The 15081-nt window shown below is 43.6% G+C and overlaps 1 pseudogene; it reads left to right on the plus strand.

Moving 5' to 3' along the window:
* Positions 1–15081, plus strand: part of LOC129360661 (protein FAM13B-like) — a 53917-nt pseudogene that overhangs the window by 24293 nt on the left and 14543 nt on the right.

Consider the following 15081-nt stretch of genomic DNA (forward strand, 5'->3'; position numbering starts at 1 on the left):
ACCCACATATTATTTTCTCTCTGTTTAATTCTCTACTTTATTTCTGGCACAAAAAATCCTAATAAAATACTTTGAATGTGAAAAAGCCAGAGATGCGAATGCTTTTGTTGCATGACATCTTGAATTTAAATATTTCAGTGTCTTTTTCACATCAACTAAATCTCAGATCTTCTGTTTCTGGTTGGATAAAACCCTCTAGCAACACTTTAAAAACTTTTACTGAAAGTTGATCCAGATCAACAAGCAGCTTTTGAGTAAATGTTTAGTGGAATAACACGGAGCCTGTCCGAACACCAGACGTCTTTATTCGGCGTCTCTCACGCGCTCGTTCTCGGTTTTATGACTCATACCCTGATCCGCTCATGTGACGATGCAGGAAGTCCCCGACAGCCATCAGAAGCTTCTAAAGCAGTCGTTTCCATAGCGACGTGACAGTGACAGCAGCAGATGGAGCTGCTGCTGCGAAGGAAAGAAATGGAGGAGAAGACTGGCCACTAATGCGGCCAGTTTAACCTTTAACCCCGTCTTTCTTCTCTGTTTGAACCAAACCAGCTCAGAAGCTTCTATTAGAAGCGCAGAGCGTCGGTGAAATCGATGTAAAAACTGTTCAAAGAGAAGATGAGTCATTGTTTCTGGGTCCTCAGATCTCTGGTAGCTTCATGACCAGATTTTCATTAAAGTCTCTGTTTCTCCAACTGGAGGTGAAGATCATCATCACAGCCTCAAACGTTCCTCGCACTGAATGGCACCGCTAGCTAGCAAGTTAGCTTGGCTGGTCCTAAAGCACTAATAATAAACTACAGTTCTGGCTATGGCTATAAAGCACTTTACCAAGATTATATTCTGCAGAAGCCAATTTACTAAATTAAAATTTAGCAGATGCTAGCAAACTGCTATATTAATATATTTAATGGAAACTAACGTTAAAGCTCCATATCAACACAGCACTGACAACAGTCATTCACCCTTTCATGCACACGCTCATGATGGTGGCAAGCTACTGGGTAGTAGCCACAGCTGCCCTGACAATAAAGGGCTAAAACAACATGGCATTTAGCATAAGCTAACAATAAGGTGCTAAACCAACATGGCATTTAGCATAAACTAACAATAAGGTGCTACACCAACATGGCATTTAGCATAAGCTAACAATAAGGTGCTAAACGAACACGGTATTTAGCATAAGCTAACAATAAGGTGCTAAGCGAACATGGTATTTAGCATAAGCTAACAATAAGGTGCTGAACCAACATGGTATTTAGCATAAGCTAACAATAAGGTGCTACACCAACATGGTATTTAGCATAAGCTAACAATAAGGTGCTACACCAACATGGTATTTAGCATAAGCTAACAATAAGGTGCTACACCAACATGGCATTTAGCATAAGCTAACAATAAGGTGCTACACCAACATGGCATTTAGCATAAGCTAACAATAAGGTGCTAAACCAACATGGCATTTAGCATAAGCTAACAATAAGGTGCTAAACAAACATGGTATTTAGCATAAGCTAACAATAAGGTGCTGAACCAACATGGTATTTAGCATAAACTAACAGTAAGGTGCTACACCAACATGGCATTTAGCATAAGCTAACAATAAGGTGCTAAACGAACATGGTATTTAGCATAAGCTAACAATAAGGTGCTGAACCAACATGGTATTTAGCATAAGCTAACAATAAGGTGCTACACCAACATGGTATTTAGCATAAGCTAACAATAAGGTGCTAAACGAACATGGTATTTAGCATAAGCTAACAATAAGGTGCTAAACCAACATGGTATTTAGCATAAGCTAACAATAAGGTGCTGAACCAACATGGTATTTAGCATAATCTAACAATAAGGTGCTACACCAACATGGCATTTAGCATAAACTAACAATAAGGTGCTACCAACATGGTACTTAGCATAAGCTAACAATAAGGTGCTAAACGAACATGGCATTTAGCATAAGCTAACAATAAGGTGCTAAACCAACATGGTATTTAGCATAAGCTAACAATAAGGTGCTGAACCAACATGGTATTTAGCATAAGCTAACAATAAGGTGCTAAACCAACATGGTATTTAGCATAAACTAACAATAAGGTGCTACCAACATGGTACTTAGCATAAGCTAACAATAAGGTGCTAAACCAACATGGTATTTAGCATAAGCTAACAATAAGGTGCTACCAACATGGTACTTAGCATAAGCTAACAATAAGGTGCTAAACCAATATGATTTTTACTGAAAGCTAAGGTGCCACACCAAGATATTTAGCAGAAGCTAGCATTAGCTTCCACCATGTTGACACCCACCCATTTGACGGGAGAGAACGTGAAGAGGCCTTCAAACAGTTCATGTGAATTTACATGTCTGTTTATTTAACTGCCTTAGTTGCTTGTTCATGTGGAAAGGTTCGGGTTGTTTAACCACATTGTCATGTTTTTCTCAGATGTAGAACCCAAAGTAAGATAATAACTTCTCATGTCTTTTGGTTAAATGAGGTGATATTATTTAACCCCAGTTTGCTGTGTTATGGTGGAGCAAGTCTTTTAAAATGACTTTCAGAACATTGCTAAGTCAACTCGAAAACGATATCTGACAGAACCCGGCTGTCGCCACCTCAGACCGACACTTTCCTGACTCCCTATCAGCTGTCCTCTTGAAATTAATCCTTAATTTAGTTTGTCTCTGTGGCGTTGCTGCTCTGCTACATGACACCAATCTATATTTAAATGACTGGTGGAACAAACAGGCATGTTGTCTTACAGAAGTATCAACACTTCTATTAAAAACATCTGCTTTCGTTTTTGAAAAACAAATGTAATTAAAAGGGTGGAAAGAAGTTTTAGCGTTTTCAGATAAGGGAGTTTGTTTTCTTCCTTTTTTGCAACCAGATTTCTTTCATTTCACACCATTCTTTACAGCTGCACCACAGAATATCCTGACGAATCTCACTGTCTTTGCATTAATATTGTCTAACAGTGAAATCCTTTGCTTTGTTTGGATTTGGTCTTGAGTCTTTTCTCTCGTTTCTCTGCTCAGATCACAGAGTTGTTGGACGATGAGAAGTGTGAAGCAGAATGTGAAGAACTGCCGCAGGACGGGGAGGAAGGACCCGCCGCCTCCGAGTCACACAGCCACACGACGACGACCGCACAGCCAGGTGAGGCTGAATCTAACAAAGACCCGAGCATCAAACCCTGAGGGACGCCCACACATGAATGAAGCGTTACAGCACAGCGCTTCTTCCTGGAAAAGCTTTTTTTGCTCGGATATGATTTAAACTACGATTCGTAGCTTCAAACAACAAACAAATCCTATAAACTTGACCTTCATCTCTACAAAATACTAATTTTATTGCTAACTTTTAATTGCACAGTTCTGGTAAAAGAGATGATCTGAGATCAATTTCTGGGTTTTTACAGCTTAAACAACATTTTCCTTACTGAGGTCTGAAACTCTTCAAATCTAACCTCAAGATCACATAAAAATAGATGTTTTATGTAAAAAGACCCAAGATCTGCATAAAAGGTTGCACCTTTTCTTATTTTGATTGGCTGTTATTAATTTCATACTGTAAATTTGAGATTTTGATCATTGACCAAAAGCGTATTAATATTTGCCTTTTATATGTTGTTTAATATCAAATCTTTTATTTTGAAGTACTTGTTTATTTCCTTAAGCTCTTTAAGTTCTGAGGAAAAATATAATTTCTGTCTCTATGCCAATGCAGAAAAGCTAAATATTTTCATTTTAGACCCAGAGATGTAAATATTTGGTTATAAGTCAAGAATTGTGATGAGAAGTTGTCGCGCTCAGATTTGACCTGTAGGTGGCGATGATATTGGCATTAGCAACACTTTATTTAATCTTATTTAAATCTGAAATTTAAAAACATCTATTTACTTTTTTGGGCTCTTTTCACCAAAATCACAGTTTTCTTTTAGATGAGAGGTGGAAAAGCAGCAGAAAGTGTGGATGCATCAGAGGCCGACTGTCTGATGCATCGAACAGATGTCTGACGTCTGCAGCAGTTCAGATGCTGCGTCAGCCGGCAGGTTATCTAACGACACCGGAGGACTGACTTTCACCAGGCGGTAAAAAATGAGCTGCAGGTGGATGGAAAAAAAGTTGTCAGAACTGACACCGCATCAGCAGGATGTACAGTTCGACCCTCATTAGAAAAACCCAGAAAATTCAGATTTAGCAGCAGGTTTCTGACAGTTAATGAGGCGAGCGCCTCTTTTTTACATTCTTATTTCTTATTCTTATTCAGAAATCGATTGAAGCAGATTTATTTGAATGAATCTGCCTTCCAATGATCTGGTATCAAGTATAGTTTTTAGTATCTGGTTTAAATGTCGGCCTGACGACGGAAGGTGAAAAAGTTCCTTATTTTAAATGTGGCGTCTGTTCCTGAAAGTTGTCGCTGGGTCTTGGAGCGGCTGATCTCAGACGAAGTCGTCCTCCAGTGACTCATCGTGTTGTTGACTGTTTGACGGACAGCGGCGGCTGTCCTCTTCGCCTGCAGTAATGGCCTCTGACAGCTAACACGCGCGTTAGCGCCTGGAGGCCTTCGCTCCTTTTACATCTATATTTAAGCGCTGGTATTTCTTCTCTGGTGACCGGCCTGGAAGTGTCGCTGTCTGTGGAAAGGAGGAAGAATCCCAACCACAGGAGGAAGGAGGAAGAGGAGGATGAGGAGGATGAAGCTCGCCATCAGTTGTTGATCTGCAGTGTGAGTGGACGCGGCGCACCAGTAAACTGCCCCAGCAGGCAGAAATTACCCATCATGCAGCTCGTAAAGTCTCTTGATCTGAGATGATCTTATTGGGTGTTTGTTTATTGGCCCGCTGAGGCGTTTTATAGCATCTGGACTAAACAGGACAAACACAGCCTGGCGTCCCGGGCGCCTTCAGGATTCACCTGTTTCTGCCTCCCGTTCACACTTCCTGTTCTTCCTGTCAGAGCAGCAACAGTTGGGTCTCTAAACAAGATGGCGCTAACTCATTCGTTATGAATTATGGTCATTTATAGTTTATAGGAACTCTAAAGCAGATTGATGAGGAATCGTTTCCTTTCACAGCGATTCCTCATGATGACTGTTTGAACCTCCTGGTCTTTTCCAGTCTGAACGACAAATGGAGACGCTGCAGAATCTTCTCCGCTTCCTCCCTGCATTGTGTTTTCACGACATGGTCCCAGAGACAGCGCCACCTTTCTGCAGGCAGCGTCCTCCAGCTGGATGTTTCCACCAGGAAGATAGTTTTTGATAGTTTTTGTTATTTGGTGGAACCATAGAAATGCAGATAAACTTTATTTGCCTGTGGATACAGAGACTTGGCAGAGGAAGCAGAGGGAGCAGCACCTTAACTTTGCCTGTTGGTGGTTTTCCCAAAGCTCTCAACTTTATTACTTTTATTTTCTGAACCTGGTGAAAATCAACATGAGTCCAAAGTTTCCCTTCATTGCATCTTTCCGTTCTTTAAGCTCCTCTTTGTTGTGGCGCCGTCTGCGTAGGTACCAGCATCGTCGCCACGGAGACGTTGCTGGAACATCCCGCGTCGCCATGGAGACGGTGGGATGTCTGGCGTCTCCATGGCGACGTCTCCATGGCGACGTTTCCATGGCGTTACAAAATGGAGGCCGGCTGGCAGCGGTTTTTAAATCGATTTTAAATTGTCCGAAATGAAATTTGTGATTCCTGTGAATAGATTTTGTTTTTGTTCCGTTTCTACTAAAAACCTTCACATTTGATGGAGTTTATTGTTCGCTGTGGGCAATTTGCTCTGGGGCAACAACAGGGGCAAATAAATACATTAAAACGTCCACATAACACAGCGCAGCCATTCACCACCGTTCTCTAATTATTAAAGAGGAAGATATTTACTCAAAAATACTTATATCTGTTCGGACATTTATGTTCATGTGAACAACTTTCCTCACTTCATTAATGTAGCAAAAGTCTTGAAAGGACTGCAGCACCAATCAGACGATGTGCTGAATCGTTTCCTGTTGCATCTGATTGGCGTTTCCTGTTGGATCTGATTGGCGTTTCCTGTTGGATCTGATTGGCGTTTCCTGTTAGTTCTGATTGGCGTTTCCTGTTGGATCTGATTGGCGTTTCCTGTTGGATCTGATTGGCGTTTCCTGTTGGATCTGATTGGCATTTCCTGTTGGATCTGATTGGCGTTTCCTGTTGCATCTGATTGGCGTTTCCTGTTAGTTCTGATTGGCGTTTCCTGTTGGATCTGATTGGCGTTTCCTGTTGCATCTGATTGGCGTTTCCTGTTGCATCTGATTGGCGTTTCCTGTTGGATCTGATTGGCGTTTCCTGTTAGTTCTGATTGGCGTTTCCTGTTGGATCTGATTGGCGTTTCCTGTTGAATCTGTTTGGCGTTTCCTGTTAGTTCTGATTGGCGTTTCCTGTTGGATCTGATTGGCGTTTCCTGTTGAATCTGTTTGGCGTTTCCTGTTAGTTCTGATTGGCGTTTCCTGTTGGATCTGATTGGCGTTTCCTGTTAGTTCTGATTGGCGTTTCCTGTTGGATCTGATTGGCGTTTCCTGTTGGATCTGATTGGCGTTTCCTGTTGCATCTGATTGGCGTTTCCTGTTAGTTCTGATTGGCGTTTCCTGTTGGATCTGATTGGCGTTTCCTGTTGCATCTGATTGGCGTTTCCTGTTGCATCTGATTGGCGTTTCCTGTTAGTTCTGATTGGCGTTTCCTGTTGGATCTGATTGGCGTTTCCTGTTGGATCTGATTGGCGTTTCCTGTTGCATCTGATTGGCGTTTCCTGTTCGTTCTGATTGGCGTTTCCTGTTGGATCTGATTGGCGTTTCCTGTTGGATCTGATTGGCGTTTCCTGTTGGATCTGATTGGCGTTTCCTGTTAGTTCTGATTGGCGTTTTCTGTTGGATCTGATTGGCGTTTTCTGTTGGATCTGATTGGCGTTTCCTGTTGGATCTGATTGGCGTTTCCTGTTGGATCTGATTGGCGTTTCCTGTTAGTTCTGATTGGCGTTTCCTGTTGGATCTGATTGGCGTTTCCTGTTAGTTCTGATTGGCGTTTCCTGTTGGATCTGATTGGCGTTTCCTGTTAGTTCTGATTGGCGTTTCCTGTTGGATCTGATTGGCGTTTCCTGTTGGATCTGATTGGCATTTCCTGTTAGTTCTGATTGGCGTTTCCTGTTGAATCTGTTTGGCGTTTCCTGTTGGATCTGTTTGGCGTTTCCTGTTAGTTCTGATTGGCGTTTCCTGTTAGTTCTGATTGGCGTTTCCTGTTGAATCTGATTGGCGTTTCCTGTTGGATCTGATTGGCGTTTCCTGTTAGTTCTGATTGGCGTTTCCTGTTAGTTCTGATTGGCGTTTCCTGTTGGATCTGATTGGCGTTTCCTGTTGGATCTGATTGGCGTTTCCTGTTGAATCTGATTGGCGTTTCCTGTTGAATCTGATTGGCGTTTCCTGTTGAATCTGATTGGCGTTTCCTGTTGGATCTGATTGGCGTTTCCTGTTGAATCTGATTGGCGTTTCCTGTTGAATCTGATTGGCGTTTCCTGTTGGATCTGATTGGCGTTTCCTGTTGAATCTGTTTGGCGTTTCCTGTTAGTTCTGATTGGCGTTTCCTGTTGGATCTGATTGGCGTTTCCTGTTGAATCTGTTTGGCGTTTCCTGTTAGTTCTGATTGGCGTTTCCTGTTGGATCTGATTGGCGTTTCCTGTTAGTTCTGATTGGCGTTTCCTGTTGGATCTGATTGGCGTTTCCTGTTGGATCTGATTGGCGTTTCCTGTTGCATCTGATTGGCGTTTCCTGTTAGTTCTGATTGGCGTTTCCTGTTGGATCTGATTGGCGTTTCCTGTTGCATCTGATTGGCGTTTCCTGTTGCATCTGATTGGCGTTTCCTGTTAGTTCTGATTGGCGTTTCCTGTTGGATCTGATTGGCGTTTCCTGTTGGATCTGATTGGCGTTTCCTGTTGCATCTGATTGGCGTTTCCTGTTCGTTCTGATTGGCGTTTCCTTGGATCTGATTGGCGTTTCCTGTTGGATCTGATTGGCGTTTCCTGTTGGATCTGATTGGCGTTTCCTGTTAGTTCTGATTGGCGTTTCCTGTTGGATCTGATTGGCGTTTTCTGTTGGATCTGATTGGCGTTTCCTGTTGGATCTGATTGGCGTTTCCTGTTGGATCTGATTGGCGTTTCCTGTTAGTTCTGATTGGCGTTTCCTGTTGGATCTGATTGGCGTTTCCTGTTAGTTCTGATTGGCGTTTCCTGTTGGATCTGATTGGCGTTTCCTGTTAGTTCTGATTGGCGTTTCCTGTTGGATCTGATTGGCGTTTCCTGTTGGATCTGATTGGCATTTCCTGTTAGTTCTGATTGGCGTTTCCTGTTGAATCTGTTTGGCGTTTCCTGTTGGATCTGTTTGGCGTTTCCTGTTAGTTCTGATTGGCGTTTCCTGTTAGTTCTGATTGGCGTTTCCTGTTGAATCTGATTGGCGTTTCCTGTTGGATCTGATTGGCGTTTCCTGTTAGTTCTGATTGGCGTTTCCTGTTAGTTCTGATTGGCGTTTCCTGTTGGATCTGATTGGCGTTTCCTGTTGATCTGATTGGCGTTTCCTGTTGAATCTGATTGGCGTTTCCTGTTGAATCTGATTGGCGTTTCCTGTTGAATCTGATTGGCGTTTCCTGTTGGATCTGATTGGCGTTTCCTGTTGAATCTGATTGGCGTTTCCTGTTGAATCTGATTGGCGTTTCCTGTTGGATCTGATTGGCGTTTCCTGTTGAATCTGTTTGGCGTTTCCTGTTAGTTCTGATTGGCGTTTCCTGTTGGATCTGATTGGCGTTTCCTGTTGAATCTGTTGGCGTTTCCTGTTAGTTCTGATTGGCGTTTCCTGTTGGATCTGATTGGCGTTTCCTGTTAGTTCTGATTGGCGTTTCCTGTTGGATCTGATTGGCGTTTCCTGTTGGATCTGATTGGCATTTCCTGTTAGTTCTGATTGGCGTTTCCTGTTGAATCTGTTTGGCGTTTCCTGTTGGATCTGTTTGGCGTTTCCTGTTAGTTCTGATTGGCGTTTCCTGTTAGTTCTGATTGGCGTTTCCTGTTGGATCTGATTGGCGTTTCCTGTTGGATCTTATTGGCGTTTCCTGTTAGTTCTGATTGGCGTTTCCTGTTAGTTCTGATTGGCGTTTCCTGTTGGATCTGATTGGCGTTTCCTGTTGAATCTGATTGGCGTTTCCTGTTGAATCTGATTGGCGTTTCCTGTTGAATCTGATTGGCGTTTCCTGTTGGATCTGATTGGCGTTTCCTGTTGAATCTGTTTGGCGTTTCCTGTTAGTTCTGATTGGCGTTTCCTGTTGGATCTGATTGGCGTTTCCTGTTGAATCTGTTTGGCGTTTCCTGTTAGTTCTGATTGGCGTTTCCTGTTGAATCTGATTGGCGTTTTCTGTTGGATCTGATTGGGGTCCACAGTTTCACACATTAACTGGACGGACCAGAACTTCTGCGTTCTGCTGCTGGTTTGGGACGACCACACTTTGGTTTCCTCTGCAGAGGAAATGATGTTACAACAATAAATACTCTTTACTTTAATGAAAAGCTCTCGCTAAATGCTGTTTTCAACGTTTTAGAGGTTTAATAATGAAGTGTCTGCAGCCTGACTGAGACATTTTATGCTCTTGTAAAGACGACAGTTTATTTAATCAGTTCAAGTATCCAGAGAGGGGCTTCACTTCAGCAGCACCGGGCGGGTCCAGGCTGGTTATCTGACCCAGACAGCAGCACATCTGAGCCGGACCGCCGGTTCTGCAGGCTGACCTCAGATCCAAATCACAGCTTTTACAAGTTCAGATTCTTCTTCTGGGTTTATTCAACTGCAGCTCACATTCTGTGGTTGTGATTATTTTACTGCTAAATTTAATTACTGTCATGTTTCCTAACTTTGGTGATTTGATTAATTTTCCTGAATAAGCTGCATGATTCCCAGGCAGAAACTCACATTTATCTGCTTTGTTTTCCTTCTTACCTTTAATTTAGGTGCAAATAAAAAAGATTAAATGGCTCCATAAATGCTGGATTTGAGGAGCCCTGAATACAACATGTTGAAAATGATTTTGTGTCCTGAATTGTTTTATTGTAGTTTCTCCTGATGCGAATGGCAACCGTGTCTCTTGGTGGCCAAAACGGAGATGCGACTAGAAAAAAACTATTGATTTTTTACTAATTTCTCTTCCTGTTGTTTTTTGTGATTATTTCTGCCTGGATTTACTGAAAAAAAAGCTTTGCAATTTGCATTATTTTCTTTCGCCATTACATGTTTTTATAGAAAAGTTGAAATTGCTGCATAAACCTTAACAGAATTATAACGTAGAAGTACTAAAGGTTCAAATAATGTTTTTAGTAACTTGTTGAAATAGAAAACTTGATGCAAATAAAATCCTGAGGAGTTTTTAAAGTGCAAAAACATTAACTGTATAAACAGAACCTGAGCAGTTTTTGAGCTGCACACAACATGCTGAATATTCCCATTTAGTCTGTATTTAATAGATTTTTGTCTCTTTTAGTTTTTTGATGAGTCATGTCATTAAACCATGACTCATGTCTGAGCCAAATCGCTCTAAAAATAAAACCTCCACAGATTTAAGCTGGAGAAAAGTCAGATTTACTGAACAAAGTGTTTTTTAAATGATTATTTCTGTTTTCCTCTCTTTGTCTCGGTGATCTTTGTTGCTGTCTCTGTCCGCTCTGTATTTTATTAAATCTCTTAATGCGTTTGATAAGCAGTTGCCGGTTGGAGGATGAAATCGGTTTGGTTCTGGTTCATGTGTATTTTAACGCGGCTCTGCACCCCCCAGCGGACCGCTGCAGGACCCGCTGACTTTCTATTTATCACTGACAGGAAGCCCCTCCCCTCTGCTCCATCACTCCTCCCTATTGGCTGCTGGCCCCAGCCTCTGCCGTCCCATTGGCCCTCCTCAGGCTGTTGCGTGGTTACATCAGGAGCTCATATATTTGAGCAGAGCTCTGGCTGTTTACTGCAGCACTTTTCAGAGAGCAGACTGAGACGACCTCTCGCTCTCTCTCTCTCTTGGGCCACATTATGCATCCAGGTGATGCTGTGGCTCTGCTGCTGGACCTGCTGGTTCTGACTCTGGTGCCGCGAAGCGCTCGGCTGGGATAACCCAACAGAAGAGACCAGAAGTCGAGTCGGATTTTCACTCCAGAAGAATAAAAGCAGACGTTTTTTTCTGAGCCGGTCAGCAAAAAAAAACCAAACAAACAAAAGGGACAAAGAAACTTGGAAAACAAGCCGAGTCTTGACATTGACACACCTACAGGGTGGACCGGTTCTGGCACAGATCAGCCTGAGAGGAAACCCGGCTGGAAACATGAGGATGGCCTGTGACATCCTGCTGCAGAGGTAAACAGCAGCTTTACGTAACTCCTCTGGGTTGGATGCAAGGGTGGATGCATGGTGGATGCATGGTGGATGATGGGTGGATGCATGGTGGATGCATGGTGGATGATGGGTGGATGCATGGTGGATGATGGGTGGATGCATGGTGGATGATGGGTGGATGCATGGTGGATGATGGGTGGATGCATGGTGGATGCATGGTGGATGATGGGTGGATGCATGGTGGATGCATGGTGGATGATGGGTGGATGCATGGTGGATGATGGGTGGATGCATGGTGGATGATGGGTGGATGCATGGTGGATGATGGGTGGATGCATGGTGGATGATGGGTGGATGCATGGTGGATGATGGGTGGATGCATGGTGGATGATGGGTGGATGCATGGTGGATGATGGGTGGATGCATGGTGGATGATGGGTGGATGCATGGGTGGTTGGGCTCACAGAAAGTCTGTTTGTTGATTCACCCGGATGAAAAGGAAGCAGAACCAAAGGAAGTGAGCCGGTTGTGAGGCGCCGGCCTTTCCTCACGCAGCAACTCCATGTTATGTAAAACGCAGACTGTCTGAGATGCATCATTCATTATTTAACATGTCAGGCAAACTGTTGGTGAATAAATCCAGAGTATCTTACGTTCTTGGTTTGGATTGTGTTTATATCATTTCCTCCTTTCGAATCGAGCTTCAGATTGTTTAGATGAATTTTGTTCCTGTTTCTGAGAGCAGACTTCAAGGTTTGTAGCTGTTTATGGAAACATTAAGTTCTGCTGATGATAACAGTGAAAGCAAGTTTGAGTTTTTGTCAACTGCAGGAGTTTAGGGGAGAAAAGCACAGACATTTTGTTAACTGCGGTTTGGGTAACCAAGCCGTGTTTTAGGCTGAATCTGCTGGAGCTGCTGGGAAACGTTGGGTTGAACGGAGACCGACCCGACCCGAGCTGTGAAAGCGAGCCGGCGCGTTTCCTGGGCTGCCGGTGCGTTTCCTGGGCTGCCGGCGCGTTTCCTGGGCTGCCGGTGCGTTTCCTGGGCTGCCGGTGCGTTTCCTGGGCTGCCGGCGCGTTTCCTGGGCTGCAGCCTCGCCGGGGGTTTGGGCGAAGTGCTGCAGCCTGTTCCCGTCCAGCCAGATCTCAGCACGCAGATGTTGTGCTGACAGCAGCACTTCTGCAGAATCACAAATTAAACTTCCTGCTGCCACGCACACACACACACACACACACACACACACACACACACACACCCCCCCCCCCCCCCACACACACACACACACACACACACACACACACACACACACATACATTCATACTGTCTCCAGATTATATAATCCAGAGGCTCCAAACGTTTTGCCTTGATGGAAAATGGAACATTTTACTAATAACATTCAAAAACTGTTGTTTTAAATTTTATCGGCTTAATAATAAACTACATAATTTAAATTTTATTAAAGTAAACACAATAATCAGAGTTTTGTGGAAAACTGACAGCTTTTTGCTCCTGAGAAAATGGGAATCTATTTTTGCACCACATATTTTTTAAGAAGACTTTACTATTCTGTAAAAAATATTTAGAGAATATTTCCCTGAAAAATGGAAGCGTCCATCTGCATCAGCCACCTTTGTTTGCAGGCCAAGTTTGAACTTAGAGGACCAGCCAACATGCTTTAGAGGGGCCCCATCGGCCCCCGGGCCACACTTTGGACCCCCGATGTAAACATAGTCCATATCCTGAGGAGTAATCTGGATCCATCCACTTGCTCAGCTGTGATACCTGGTCGGTTAGAAACCTCCTGAATCTGTTCAGATGAAGCTGAAGTGAAGCTGCTGATGGTGAAAACGGCTGAAATGGAGGAAGTTCACTCTTTAGAAATGAAAAGCTGCTCCAGTGACGCTAATGAAAGCAGATTAGCTTCCTGTTGGGTTCCTTTCAAAGCGTTGAGGTGTGATTCTTTAAGATGTCACAGGATCTTATCTCTGTTTCTGGGCTCTAATCCGACTGCTTGGCTCGGTGGCGGCTCAGGCTGGTTAGTAGTTTCAGGTCAGGAACCTCAGCTGAACTTCAGGAGCTTCTTCCACCGGATGAGCTAAAGGATGTGGCAACACCTGGATGCAGGTTTGACCAACTCGATGGACAGGAAGTGGCTCAGAGGCTCAGAGCGATCCAGGCTGAAGCTCAACCCAAACTGAGACCTGCTGGAAAACCAGGTTCACTGAGAGAGAAGCTGGAAAAAGTCAGACTGAGGCTTTGCTACCAAAGTAGCTGGTGAACCTCGGAGACCGTAACAGGAAGGAGTCTTGCTGCTGAACGTACTAAAGGAACCCAATGCAGTCGGAGTAATCAGGTTTCTGCAGCTGTTCCTGTAATGCACCGGATGTCCAGCAGGTCCAGCCCTGCAGAACCGCTTTGTTCTTCACCACCTTCAGGTTTCTGCTGCGGCATCGAGTCATGAAACCTGCAGCAGGAGCAAAACATTCAGGTCCAAATCTGGGAAAAACCTTACAGCAGTTTGTGCTGAAGTTGAGTTTTACAGTGAACCGGGTTTTTATCTGTTTCCGAAACATTGTGCTCAAGAATAAAGAAAAGTTTACTTCTGGAAACAAACAGTGACCAACAGCCAGAGCTAGTCGGACCTCGTGGTGCGGCGCCTTCATTTCTCCCAGAGTTCAGGCCCAATCCTGAGAAAGTTTCTGAGTTTCCGCTTTGTGTTGGTGATTTAAGTTCTGCAAAAGGTCGTTTCCTCGTGATTCCACTTTAGTCTTTACAGCCGTTTCTCCGGGATTTTGCCCTCCAGCGTCCTGCAGAAAGGTATCTGCCGTCCGAGAACACGCCGTCCGAGAACACGCAGTCCGTGTTGCGTTGGGTCGCAGCGCCGTTTGGTGTAAGGAACAGCCGCCATATTCAGGCTCCCAGGGACCCGATGGTGTAAGAGCAGATCCTGTCTCAGCTACTGAACGGCCCTGAGGTGGAGTCCCTCAGGGCCCTGAGGTGGAGTCCCTCAGGGCCGTCGGATGTCATCAGCTGGGTCAGTGGCGGTTCTGTCGGGTCAGCGGTGGTTCTGTTGGGTCAGCGGTGGTTCTGTCGGGTCAGCGCAGTGACCAGCAGGAAGAGAGACACACACGATGGACACTCGGTCTAGTCAAAGTTCCAACAGACAGAGCTGGGTAGTAACTAGTAACTCATTGTCATGTTTAACGTTTTGGAAAAATAAACTTTCACTACGCTGTACTTTTACTGGAGTCATTTTATTGTGAAGTATTTCTACTCGAGTAAAATTTGTGGATTTTCTTCCACTGAATGAAAAACAAACCAGACGGATTCAAACCTGCAGCTTCGGTTAAAGTTTCACAAGTTTCTACTAAAAACTTCTTTTGCCAGATTCTGTCATTTATTGTTACTTATCAATTATTTCAACTTAGAATACAAAGATTTCCTCTTACCTTTATATTTTTGTCCATCTGATGATGTAATTTAAATATTAAATGATTAATGATTCAGTACTTTTTACCAAATACTTTTTATCTTGAGTAAAATTATGTGGAAGTTTTTCTGCTTCTGCTTTAGCAACATTTGTGAGATTTTGATAAAAAGCTGTTGAGAAGAATAAACATAAAAGTTATTATCGTTCTCCACTTTTTAATAATTTAAATTATTGATCCGTCTGCTGCCCTTGAAGTGTGTTTCT

The sequence above is a fragment of the Poeciliopsis prolifica genome, unplaced genomic scaffold (genome assembly GCF_027474105.1).
Source record: "Poeciliopsis prolifica strain line A6 unplaced genomic scaffold, Auburn_PproV2 SCAFFOLD006, whole genome shotgun sequence".
Classification (NCBI taxonomy): Eukaryota; Metazoa; Chordata; class Actinopteri; order Cyprinodontiformes; family Poeciliidae; genus Poeciliopsis; species Poeciliopsis prolifica.